This window comes from Protopterus annectens, chromosome 8.part0 (genome assembly GCF_019279795.1).
Source record: "Protopterus annectens isolate FY-2018-M chromosome 8.part0, PAN1.0, whole genome shotgun sequence".
In the NCBI taxonomy this organism is placed as follows: Eukaryota; Metazoa; Chordata; order Ceratodontiformes; family Protopteridae; genus Protopterus; species Protopterus annectens.
In genome coordinates this window covers 1,053,167,168-1,053,180,127 of record NC_056741.1, presented here as the reverse complement: position 1 = coordinate 1,053,180,127, position 12,960 = coordinate 1,053,167,168, and positions in this window count along the sequence as shown.

Genomic DNA, 12,960 nt, shown 5'->3' with positions numbered 1-12,960 from the left:
AACTCTACAACAGAAGAAAGAAACTGTTGCAAAAAAGAGTAAATCTCAAGACTGGAGGAGCTCCCTTGTCAGCCTCAGTAAGAAGCTGAGATCCCTCATAAAATCCTCCAAAGCTAGTTACACAAACAAAATCACCACTGATTCTAAAGGCAACCACAAAGCATTCTATAGCTATGCCAAGAATCTCAATGGCAACACTCAGATCTGCTCTGAGTTACAGCACAATGGCACTAAATATACAGAACCAACTGACATTGCCAACATCCTGGCAGATAGGTTCAGTGCTAACTTTACCTCACTCTCACCGCCTAAAGGGCCTATCCTGTAATCACAGCTGCACAGGTAAAAACCACACTATCCAAAGCCAAGAACTCAGCATACATCAAACCTGACAACATCCCAGGCTGTGTTCTACAGGAACTACAGTATCAACTGAAACCCCACCTAAGCACCATGTTCAGTCATAGCCTCACCTGAGGCTATGTGTCCACTGAATGGTGCACAGCGATGGTTATCCCACTCCACAAAGAGGGAGCCACCACGGACCCTGGGAACTACTGCCACATTAGCCTAACGAACCTGGTCTACAAGGCCATGGAACGTATCATCATGGAACTTATAATCAAAGACATTGGTAATCTCCAAACTCTGGACCCCACCCAGTTCGGGTTTGTAAAAGGCAGATCATGTCTCCTAAACCTGATAGACGTCTTTGAAGCAGTCAACAAAGCCATAGACGAGGGTAAGGTGGTTCACATAGCCTATCTAGATCTCACCAAAGGTTTTGACACCATCCCCCACTCTGGAATTATAGATAAACTCACTAAACTAGGTATAAATCCCTATGTCACAAGATGGGTTGCCAACTGGCTCACTGACAGAATCCACACTGTGAAAGTAACAGACTCCATATCCGACTTCAGACCAGTGGCAAGTGGAGTACCACAGGGTTCAGTCCTGGGTCCTCTCCTGTTTGGTATCTACTTTTCTGAAGTACAGGCTAACACAGAAGGTCTTTGTCTAATGAAATTCCCAAATTATTGCAAACTAGGAGCCATAATCGAAACTCCTAATGATGTGGACATCCTACAAAAGGGCCTCACTGAGACAGATGCCTGGTGTCAAAGCCATGGCCCCAAGCTCAATGCCAAAAAGTGCATTATCATCCCCTTTGGTAAAAACTCTGTACCCATGAGCTACCACATAGGCTGTAGTCTAATTAACACCAAAGGTGTGATAAGAGACCTTGGGACACAGGTGGGCAGTATTCTCTCCTTTGATAATCACATCTCCACAGTGGTCAGGAAATCCTTTTACGTGGCACACCAAAAGTTTTCTCATCCAGGAAAAAATAGGTCATTGTTCTCCTCTACTCATTACTCATTAGAGTACAATGCCCCTTTTGGTATGTACCTCACAAGACATTTACTACAACTGGAAAGGCTGCAGAAATACCTCACAAAGAAGATTACCAGCCTCAAACAGATGCCCTATGCAGACAATCTCAAAAATCTCCAGCTTTACTCCATCGCATATCGCCTACTCAGAGGCCATCTCTGCCTAACATACAAACCTATGTCAAACCCAGAGCTGTTGGACATGCTCCATTTAAAGAAATCCCAAACCCTCTAAGCTACATGCTCTAGGGACCTAAACCTTGTCACCACAATAAACAGAACATGCTGGAGAGATAGATTCCTGTCCCAGAGTCTTCCCATACTCTGGAACAAACTACCTATCTATATCAAACAAATCTCCTCATTAGCACTCTTCAAGAAAAATCTTGATGATTGGATGGGAAATAGGAAATTCACCCCAGGGATCACCTCTGTTGCTCTGCTTGACAGGGGCGCAGGAAAATAATTTTCTTGGGTGGTGAAAGACAGGGTACCTTTTTGGCTAGGCTTATATAGGTCCTAGGGCCAATAGCCTAGTACATACCTATGAACCTATGAACCTATAATAATAATAATAAAACAAGAACAAATATGAAAACTTATCGATGTAACCAGGCCTTAGGTACCCATGAACTTATTGTAGCTAGAATGTTATTGTAATAATGTAAAAGAAAGCATAAATATATCTATGCATACAAATGCATCTGTATACAAATAAATAAAATGTTAATGTGATAATTTTTGTATAAATACAAAAGTATATGTAAATATGCAATTATATGTCTATAAATTACAGATATGCCTCTGCATGAGTATACTTACAACTATTTGTCATGTATATTAATGTATGCATTTATACACAAAACAAAACAAAAATTATGTTTGGATTGCTATGTTATTTCATTTATACTTTTCATTACCTGCTGAAGTACATGCAGACCATTTTTGTAAAAAAAAAAAAAAAAAAATTTTTGTTGCCCAGAAAATATTTATTAATATAATAATTGCATAAGGCAGCAATTTCTTCCACAATTAACTGCACTTACAATATGATCGAACTCAGTCAGGCACTACACCCTCGTTAGAGTGGAGGTTAGAGGGGTTACAGGTTGCAGTGTCAAGTGAATGCCCAGCACGTAATTTAGTGAGAAATGACTAGTTGCTTCTGTATTCATTTTCAACAATCCTCTTATATGCTAACAGTTATTAAGAAGAAAATTATGAAGGTACATATTATTGTGCTGAAATATACATACTGCAACCATTTTTAAAAGTAAATATGTTTTGCTTACTCAAGGTTAATTTGAAAGGAAGTAAAAACTTCCCTTCAATTGCTCTATTTCATTTGTACAGCTTCTGCTTCTGTCTGAAGAAAATTCACAGACTGATACATGAAACTGAAATATAGATAAGCAAACCACAACAGCTGAAAGTTGAACTTAGACTGAAAGCATATGGTAAGATTCCAGACAACAGCCTTCCCCCAAGCCTAGTATGCATATACAAAGGTACGAAAGTTTGAAGGAAGATGCAGCTTTACTATTTAACTTGTATTAAAGGAAATATTGGCATGTTCTGGTTTAATTTCTCCAAGTCTTCTGGATTTCTAATGCCATGATGGGAATTGACCCCATTCCTAAGTCAAAGTATGACAAAAGTTTGTAAAATTAGTATTGTTTCAGTCTTTGATGTTAGTGTTTTGTCAAAAGGATTGACTTTTATACCAAGTTGTAATAGTGATTATGTTGATACCTTGGTTGAGTTTAAACTTTTCATCAGGAATTTATGCCTCAAGTTGGAATTTAAGGATATGATACAGATAACTGATGGGAAATCTTTTAAGAAACCAAGTGTGTATATGCCTGGGGTGCCACCATTAGTGGCTGCGTTCAGTAAATTGGTTGAAAATGATTTATATGATATGGAGAAACAGGCTGATAAGTCTGTCAGAAGGAAAGGTAATTTGACATATGCACAGAGGAGGGCCCTGCAGCGAGACCTGCTGACAAGGGGGGGTGCCATAGTGGTCATGGATTCTGTGTTTTATAATGACTCCATGATATCCATGTTGTTGGATCAGAGGTTTTATTGTTCTGTAGAGCATAGCATAGTAGGTGTACATGTACAGAGGATATGGGGGATGTTGGAGGACTTAGTTAAGAGCAATGTCATCACAAGTGAGTTGTATGAATATCTTTTAGTCAGTGACCCCCCTCTTGCCTGTGGTGCAAGGCCTACCTAAAATCCATAAGGACAGTGGGTGTCCACCCATGAGGCCAACTGTCGCAGGTAGAGGGTGGAACACGGAACCCTTTTCATTATATATAGAGAGGTTTTTATGTCTGGTGGTTGATGCTAATGTTTATATCTTAAGGGATATGAAACATTTCCTATTGGATTTGTATGAATGTATGAAATTTGTTCCCATTGATCTTCCCTGTTTTCTGGTTACGATGAATGTCCAATCCCTTTTTACGGAGATTCCAAATAGGGAGGGGATACAATTGGTGTCTGATTATTTGAAGACCACGTCCGAATTGAGTAGTGATGCTGTGGACCTTTTGGTTTTATTCTTGGAAGTTGTATTAGAAAACAATGTTTTTTGTTTTGGCTCACAGTGTTACCTGCAGAAGGATGGCATGGCTATGGGCACTTCATGTGCCAACAACTACACCAACCTTTTTATGGCCACTTTATATATATATGTCTATCTAAATGTTTAAATGGATTTTTAGCATGTTGTATGGATTTAAAGGTTTTTTAAAATAGTTATGAATGATTGCATTTGCTTATTGCACAATAGTATATCTTGCTTTAAGAACTGAGCATTAGTAAGCTATTTCTTTAAATTGCCAGTTCATTGATTGTTTTATTGTTTAATTAATTACTTAATTACAAACAATGAAGTGGATGTCTGACTATATATAAGCACACAGTACTAACTTGATGTCATGGTCTGAAGAAGCGTATTTTTGAATACGCGAAAGCACTTACCGTTTGTTCATTAAAGTCTATTTTTATTTTATTTTCATGGTGAGTCCGAAGTTTTGTATTTATTATCTACCATAAGTGTGATAAGAGACCTTGGGCCACAGGTGGGCAGTATTCTCTCTTTTGATAATCACATCTCCACAGTGGTCAGGAAATCCTTCTACGTGGCACACCTCATCACAAAAGGTTTCTCATCCAGGAAAAAATAGGTCATTGTTCTCCTCTCCTCATTACTCATTAGAGTACAATGCCCCTTTTGGTATGTACCTCACAAGACATCTACTACAACTGGAAAGGCTGCAGAAATACCTCACAAAGAAGATTACCAGCCTCAAACAGATGTCCTATGCAGACCATCTCAAAAAACTCCAGCTTTACTCCATCACATATCGCCTACTCAGAGGCCATCTCTGCCTAACACACAAACCTATGTCAAACTCAGAGCTGTTGGACATGCTGCACTTAAAGAAATCCCAAAGCCTCTAAGCTACATGCTCTAGGGACCTAAACCTTGTCACCACAATAAACAGAACATGCTGGAGGGATAGATTCCTGTCCCAGAGTCTTCCCATACTCTGGAACAAACTACCTATCTATATCAAACAAAGCTCCTCATTAGCACTCTTCAAGAAAAATCTTGATGATTGGATGGGAAATAGGAAATTCACCCCAGGGATCACCTCTGTTGCTCTGCTTGACAGGGGCACAGGAAAATAATTTTCTTGGGTGGTGAAAGACAGGGTACCTTTTTGGCTAGGCTCATATAGGTCCTAGGGCCAATAGCCTAGTACCTACCTATGAACCTATGAACCTATAATAATAATAATAAAACAAGAACATGTATGGCAAATTATTGATGTAACCAGGCCTTAGGTACCCATGAACTTATTGTAGCTAGAATGTTATTGTAATAATGTAAAAGAAAGCATAAATATATCTATGCATACAAATGCATCTGTATACAAATAAATAACATGTTAATGTGATAATTTTTGCATAAATACAAAAGTATATGTAAATATGCATATATATGTCTATAAATTACAGATATGCATCTGCATGAGTATACTTACAACTATTTGTCATGTATATTAATGTATGCATTTATACACAAAACAAAACAAAAATTATGATTAGATTGCTATGTTATTTCATTTATACTTTTCATTACCTGCTGAAGTACATGCAGACCATTTTTGCAAAAAAAAAAAAAAATGTTGTTGCCCAGAAAATATTTATTAATATAATAATTGCATAAGGCAGCAATTTCTTCCACAATTAACTGCACTTACAATATGATCGAACTCAGTCAGGCACTACACCCTTGTTAGAGTGGAGGTTAGAGGGGTTACAGGTTGCAGTGTCAAGTGAATGCCCAGCACGTAATTTAGTGAGAAATGACTAGATGCTTCTGTATTCATTTTAAACAATCCTCTGATATGCTAACAGTTATTAAGAAGAAAATTATGAAGGTACATATTATTGTGCTGAAATATACATACTGCAACCATCTTTAAAAGTAAATATGTTTTGTTTACTGAAGGTTAATTTGAAAGAAAGTAAAAACTTCCCTTCAATTGCTCTATTTCATTTGTACAGCTTCTGCTTCTGCCTGAAGAAAATTCACAGACTGATACATGAAACTGAAATATAGATAAGCAAACCACAACAGCTGAAAGTTGAACTTAGACTGAAAGCATATGGTAAGATTCCAGACAAAAGCCTTTCCCCAAGCTTAGTATGCATATACAAAGGTACAAAAGTTTGAAGGAAGATGCAGCTTTACTATTTAACTTGTATCAAAGGAAATATTGGAATGTTCTGGTTTAATTTTTCCAAGTCTTCTGGATTTCTAATGCCATGATGGGAATTGACCCCATTCCTAAGTCAAAGTATGACAAAAGTTTGTAAAATTAGTATTATTTCAATCTTTGATGTTAGCCATAAGTACCCTTGGCAGCACCCAAAATGTGCCCAGAATTAACTCCTTCTGCAATTTATGCAGAGTTACATGTATCAGTAGCACATCTAAATAAAACTGTAAATTCTTTTTTTTTATAAACCCATTGCTCCCACTACTATTGGAACTGTCTGAGTATCCTTCTACATTGCTCTAATTTCTGCCTACAAATCCTGGTACTTTACGACTTTGTGTCTCTCTCTGTAAATTAGGCACTGTAATCACTGGGTGTAGTAATTTCAATGATAAGTGTTATTTTGTCTTCTTTTCATGGACTACTATATCTGGTCTTCTTGCATTTTGAACTGTTGGTAATGGGTAATCCCATGTGATATAAACTTCATCATTCTCTATAATGCTTTTGGCTCATGTTTCCAATACATCTCAGCTTCTTCAGTATTATAATATTTGCACAATCCCCAGTGCAGCAGTCTTGCCACATTATTATGGGTTTCAGTATACAGGCCCTCTGACATTAATCAATCAAACCCAACAACAAGATGTGCTACTGTTTCTAGTTCTGTTTTACAAAACCTGCATTTTTCTGCTTCCCACACATGCTCAGTGGACTTTGTAAGACAACGTATATGCTGTCCACTCTCCAGGCCACTAATATTAACCTTTCATTTCTGGTTTAAATTCACCTGTCTGTCACTATTCCTGCATCAGATCCCGATCAACATGTGACTGTTCCAGGAGTTTTCCATATTTGCAACTATATTTATGCCTCTTCCACATTTCTTGCCTTCTCATCTGATCATTTTCCTTATATTCTTTTTTTATTTTTTTGTCTTTTTGGCACATTCAGTTGCTGCCTGATTTTTGTCTACTTTTGGTTTGGTTCCATACCTGCTTGACACAGATATGCTTCTGCTAAACTAAGCAGTGAAGTCATCATAGGTTTGTTCTCTTTGTGTTTTAAACTTTCACTTTGTTTAGATCTGGTGAGGTCAATAAATATGTTTGCAGTCCTACAATTGCAGATATATACATGTAATTCATTTTGAGGAGGACAGTACCTCCTTCAGAATGAGGAATACATAATATTAGTATACACTGATATTTATAAATCATTTCATAAGTGTGAGGCCTTTTTCTTGGTTTCCTGTTCAGCTGATAGAATACTTTTTGGAGCCCATCATTCACCCTAAAACTGTAAGTTAGAACAGAAAGAACAAATTGGTTTATAGCTCGGATGTTATTCCTAGATGTCAGGACTGTTTTCAATATTAGTTTTATTCTTCTAAAATATTCCTTACTAAGTTTTATTCGCATTTGTTTATTAATTAATTTGTTTTTAATGTTGATACCTCATCAGTTGCTAAATATTTATAAACTCCATCCTGATTAAGTTCCTTTATATTACATTCCTGCTCCAGACTGATATTTTCTTTGTCCTGCACATTTCCTGCTTTAAATATTGCCTTTGCATATTTATTAAGACCAAATGACATACTTATACAATCTGAGAAAGTTTTGACCACTTCCCATTGTGCTTTCGGCTCCTCATCTGATGAACTCTACAGTTTAAAATCATCCACAAAAAGAAGATGAGAAGTCTTTACACTTTGTTGTTGTCTGGGAGCCAAATTGTAGCCATGGCCTAATATGTAAAATAGACAGCTTAATGGGTTAAGGGCAAGACAAAAGAGCTGTGTTGGCAAATAGTCATCCTGGAATATTCCACTCTAAAATTTTATCCCTGGGATAATAATTTATATGTCACAAGTGATAATTCAATAAAGGTGTTGAAAAAAAATTTTCTTTATCTTGGCTCAGTTGCAAAGTGATTTGCCACTGTTTCATGGTCAATGTACTATAATTCATTATTGTAGAGTGTATCATACATTTGTAGGGTCTTCTTTTCCCATGAATGTGGGATGTTATCAAATGCTTTCTTGTCATCTATATATGTCATACTTAAGAGTAATCCTGTTTTTACAATTCTCCATCATGATTTTTTAACCACAAATGATCCTTTTTTACATATTACTTTCTTCAGCTACCCCTTTGTTGCGTTGCTTTGATTGAGTTTTCATCTAAATGACTGTAAACTCTGCCTGCATCAATACCAGTATATAGATCATACATCATTGGAAGGCAGGTGGTTGGTTTATAGTTTTTAGGATAGCTTGCAGGTTCACTCTTAAAGAGGAGCATCATTTTTACTATTGTTAACCAGCTTGGTATCTGTTCGGGGTGTGCATATAAGTAGTTCTTACTCAAAGCTAAAGATGTTAATACTTTTAGCCAGAAATTATGTTTTGCATCTGGGCCTGAGGTTTTCCAGTTAGGAGCTTTTCTTAATTTTGTTTTAATTTCTCTGGCTGTTACTTCATCCCGTTTTTTATGATGTACATGTGAACTTCTTACTGTTTCTTTTCCTTTTTCTATTCATTCAGCATTTTTGTTATGTTCCACAGGGTCTTCATAGATATTTCTCCAAAATGTGTCTATTTCTTCTTTTCTTTTAGTGGTGTTTCTATTTCTTTTGCTTCGTTTTCTGATTCTCTATATAACCTTTTGGGTTCTCAATGAATTGCTTATTTTGTACTTTTCGTTTATGTTTATTGGCATATCTTGTACATTTTTTTCGGCCTGTGCTGATATTTTTAATTTATTATTTGCATTAGTATATGGTAAATCGTGGCCTATTCTAAGGCTGTGCATTGCTTTTATCACATCTATCTAATTATTTTTGTTGATCTGTTCCCTCTTCTATACTCTTCTAGCAGTGACACTTCTTGTCTTAATTCCTTTTTGGCATTTAATTCTCAGAAGTCAAGACCAATGTCAGTGGTGTCTGGCTGACTAAATTTGCAGATGATTGCAAATTAGGAGCTGTCATTGAATCTCACACTGACACAAATGTTCTCCAGGAGGGGTTGACACAGACAAATGACTGGTGTCAGAGCCATGCACTAAAACTATATGCCAAGAAATGCATAATAGTATCCTTTGGGAAGTCATCCATCCCTCGTAACTATCATATTACAACACACCCCTTAGAGTTGACCTGTCAGGGACTTAGGAACACACATAGATAATAATCTAGCCTTTGATCATCACATGTCTACAGTGGTGAGGAAATCATTCTATGTTGCATAACTTATAAACAAAGGTATGGCATGTAAATCCATTGTTCCACTGTATTTGGCATTCATCAGACCTATCATTGAGTACAATACCCCCTTTGGTGTATACCTAACCAGGCAACAACTGGAACGTCCACAGAGGTTCCTCACTAAAACAATACAGGGCATAAGTAATATGTCCTGTGCAGATCGCCTCAAGGTCCTATCCCTGTATTCTGTCTCCTACAGGCTTTTGAGGGGGGAGATCTATGATTGGCATACAGGGCATTGTCAGACCCCACTTTGATGAACCTCCTGCATATCCACAAAACATGGAGCACCAGAATTACCCATTCTAAAGACTTAAACCTTGCCTGTGATATAAATAGGACCTGCTGGAGATATAGGTATGTATCCCAGAGACTACCTCATCTATGGAACAGGCTCCCTATCCATGTGAAGCAGAGTTCCTCCCTAACCCAATTCAAGTGCAACTTGGACAATTGGATGGCAAACTTTAAATTCATCCCTGGTTTGGCACCTATGTCTCAAATGGACACAGGTAACCTGTAAATGGTTCATCTTCCAGGCTTATGCTTACTCTTATCAAGGGTATCATAAATTGTTAGAGATTTGGAATGCATGGCTAGGCTTAAAAAGGCCCTTGTGGTCGTTAGCCTAGTAAACACCTATGAACCTATGAATCTATAGTTTTCTCTGTTCATTGCTTCCATGATGGCATTTGATTTCTTCCCTTCTTTTCCTTTATTTTCTAGTATTTTTGTGGTAAGACTTTATCTGTTATTAATTTATCTGCGCAGTAATACATTGTATTTACTTCTGTTATTTCACATATATTTTAATAATCTTGAATGCTGTGTTCATTTGTTTTTTCAGACTTCTAACATTTTGGGCCTTATTGACTTTCTGTAATTTATTTCTTTCATGAATTTTAATATGTCTATCCATCTCTATTAAGTCAAGTGGGTCTATATTACAAACTCGAAGTTACTGAACTTTGAATACAGTATGGTTGACACCATATGATCAAATTTCAGTAACATCGAATTTGTATTAAAAAAATAAAAAAATGAAAGGAATGAAAACTAATTGCTGTAAGCAGTGGGCCAAGCCCTCCTGCACCCCCACACCCCCCACTACTTAAATATACCAACTCCGAGATCTCGCTATTTTCTGTTTCCGCACTGTAGTGCACTGAAGTGCGATCTCGGAGTTGGTATATTTAAGTAGCGGGGGCTGTGGGGGGTGCAGGGGGGGCTTGCCCCCTGCCTACACCATTTAGTTTTTGTTTTAGTTGTTTTAATTTTTTTACGAACATTCGATGTTTTAACAGTTCGATCACTAAGGGTCGACCTTTAGTGATTCGAACTGTTAAATATTCGATGTTCCAATACAGACCCAAGTCAAGCAGCTCTTCCCTTAGATCTTTTTCTTGTAAACTGAGGACACATTCTCTATTCTCTACTTTCTGTGGGCATTCTACAGAACATTCCAGAACATCTTCCTGTGACATATTCTTTTCATCTGCACCCTGCAACATCAGTTGCTCATTCATGTGGGATCTCACTGGGCTATCGCTCCACAACACTGACTATATCAAAGTTCCAACTTCAATTGAATTTTTGTACTGGTTTTCCGATGAAGGCTCCAGAGTATCTCCATGTGACTACTGATTAGATGCTTCCTGTTCCACCTGTTTCTCCTATATTTGGGAACTCATTGTTCCATCATACTGTGACATTACTAGATTAAATCCTTCGCAGGTAATCTATAACTTCAGTTTCTATTCTTCAACTTCTCCATAACCACTCTTCTCTTTCACTTTGCCCTTTTGTTTTCTGTTTTTGTATTGTAAAATTTTCCATATCCAGATGCCCTTGCTTGCATTTTTCTTCAAAGATCTTTGATACTGCTTTTATACTGATTAGTCTTGCTTTCTCCTTTGCATAAGTATTACACCATATTACATCTATTTTCTTTCCCATGTCCATATTTCTTCTTCAGATATCTCCCTCTCCACCTGTTTCTCCTTACTTTGGGTACTAGTTGTCCCATCATGCTGTGACATAACCTGTGTTAGACTTTCTACACTAACCTCTTCACGTTGCAGATATTCCATAACTTCAACTTCCATTTTTTAACTTCTGCTTTACTACTCTTCTGTTCCATGTTCCTCCTTTGTGATCTTATTTATTGAATTGTGAAATTTTCCATGTGTGGATTCCTTTGCCTGTATTTCTCTTCAAATATCTTTGTAGCCACTTTTTTGTATACTTTAATAAAACAACAAAACAATTAAAGAAGTAAAATGTAAAAGATGAGAGTTTTTGCACCACTACTTGGTGCTTCATCATATCTAAAGTAACATAAAATAATCTGTATATATACATATCCTAATAAGAATATCATTACCAATCAATGTTTCAAACCCCTCAACCTCAATACAGGTCTTAAAGAAACATATTAATTTAGTCCTTTATCTCTATTAGCTGCTAGTCTGAGAATCCATTTAATTTCAAGACAATCAGTCCAAGTATTTACATCACCCCCTCTACCACTACCATAACATTTCTCAGTCACCATAAATTTAAAACTATGTGTGATACCCTCATTCACTATATGTTTTGCTTGAGCATTCTTAATATGCTGACTATTAATACTATAAATATGTTCTCTAATAGGGTCCCTAAAGCACCTGTTAGTCTTCCCAACATAGTAACAATTACAGACCTGACAGACAGTAAGATATACAAGATTATGTGTGCTACAGTTCGTAAATAGCTCAAATTCAAACAATTTTCCATTCATGTGGTGCAAAAAAAACCCATCAATGTTTAACATATTTGCATATATTACATCCATTAGAGGGATACGTTCCTATTTTTTTCTGCACTGACTTACTCACATCCTTCCTTAAATTCAAAGATTTATAACAAAGCAGTTTTTTTTAAGAGGAGCATTCTTAAAGACAAAACATGGCTCACTATCGAGTATACCACTACACTTAATATCAGACATTAAAATACGCCGATGATTTCTAATGATATTACACATAGGTCCCACATCACAGGAGTAGCCTAAACACATTCTCAACTCATTACTACAGTCTTTCCTATTAATAACATAATCTTTATTATTAACATCAAAATATGGTCCAGTTCCATCCATCCTGCATGCTACTTCATCATTTTGTGCGTGAGAGATATCTGAGTCAATGTACCCTCTCCATCTAAAAATCATCTGCCAAAGTATCAAAAGCATCATACACATGTCTGCCTTTTGTGTGAAGTCATGCATTCCTAAAAAATTGACCTTTCATGGCATTATTCTTCACTTTCTTAGGATGCATACTCTTAGCATGCAGTTTACTATTGACCTTACAAAATTTCTTAAATAACCTAGTCTCAAGTCCATTCACAGAATTAGAGACACGAACATCCACAAAATCAATCATATTACTCAAGGAGATATATATGTAAACCTCAAGAAGTCTGTTGTCCTATGCAGATATCCAATG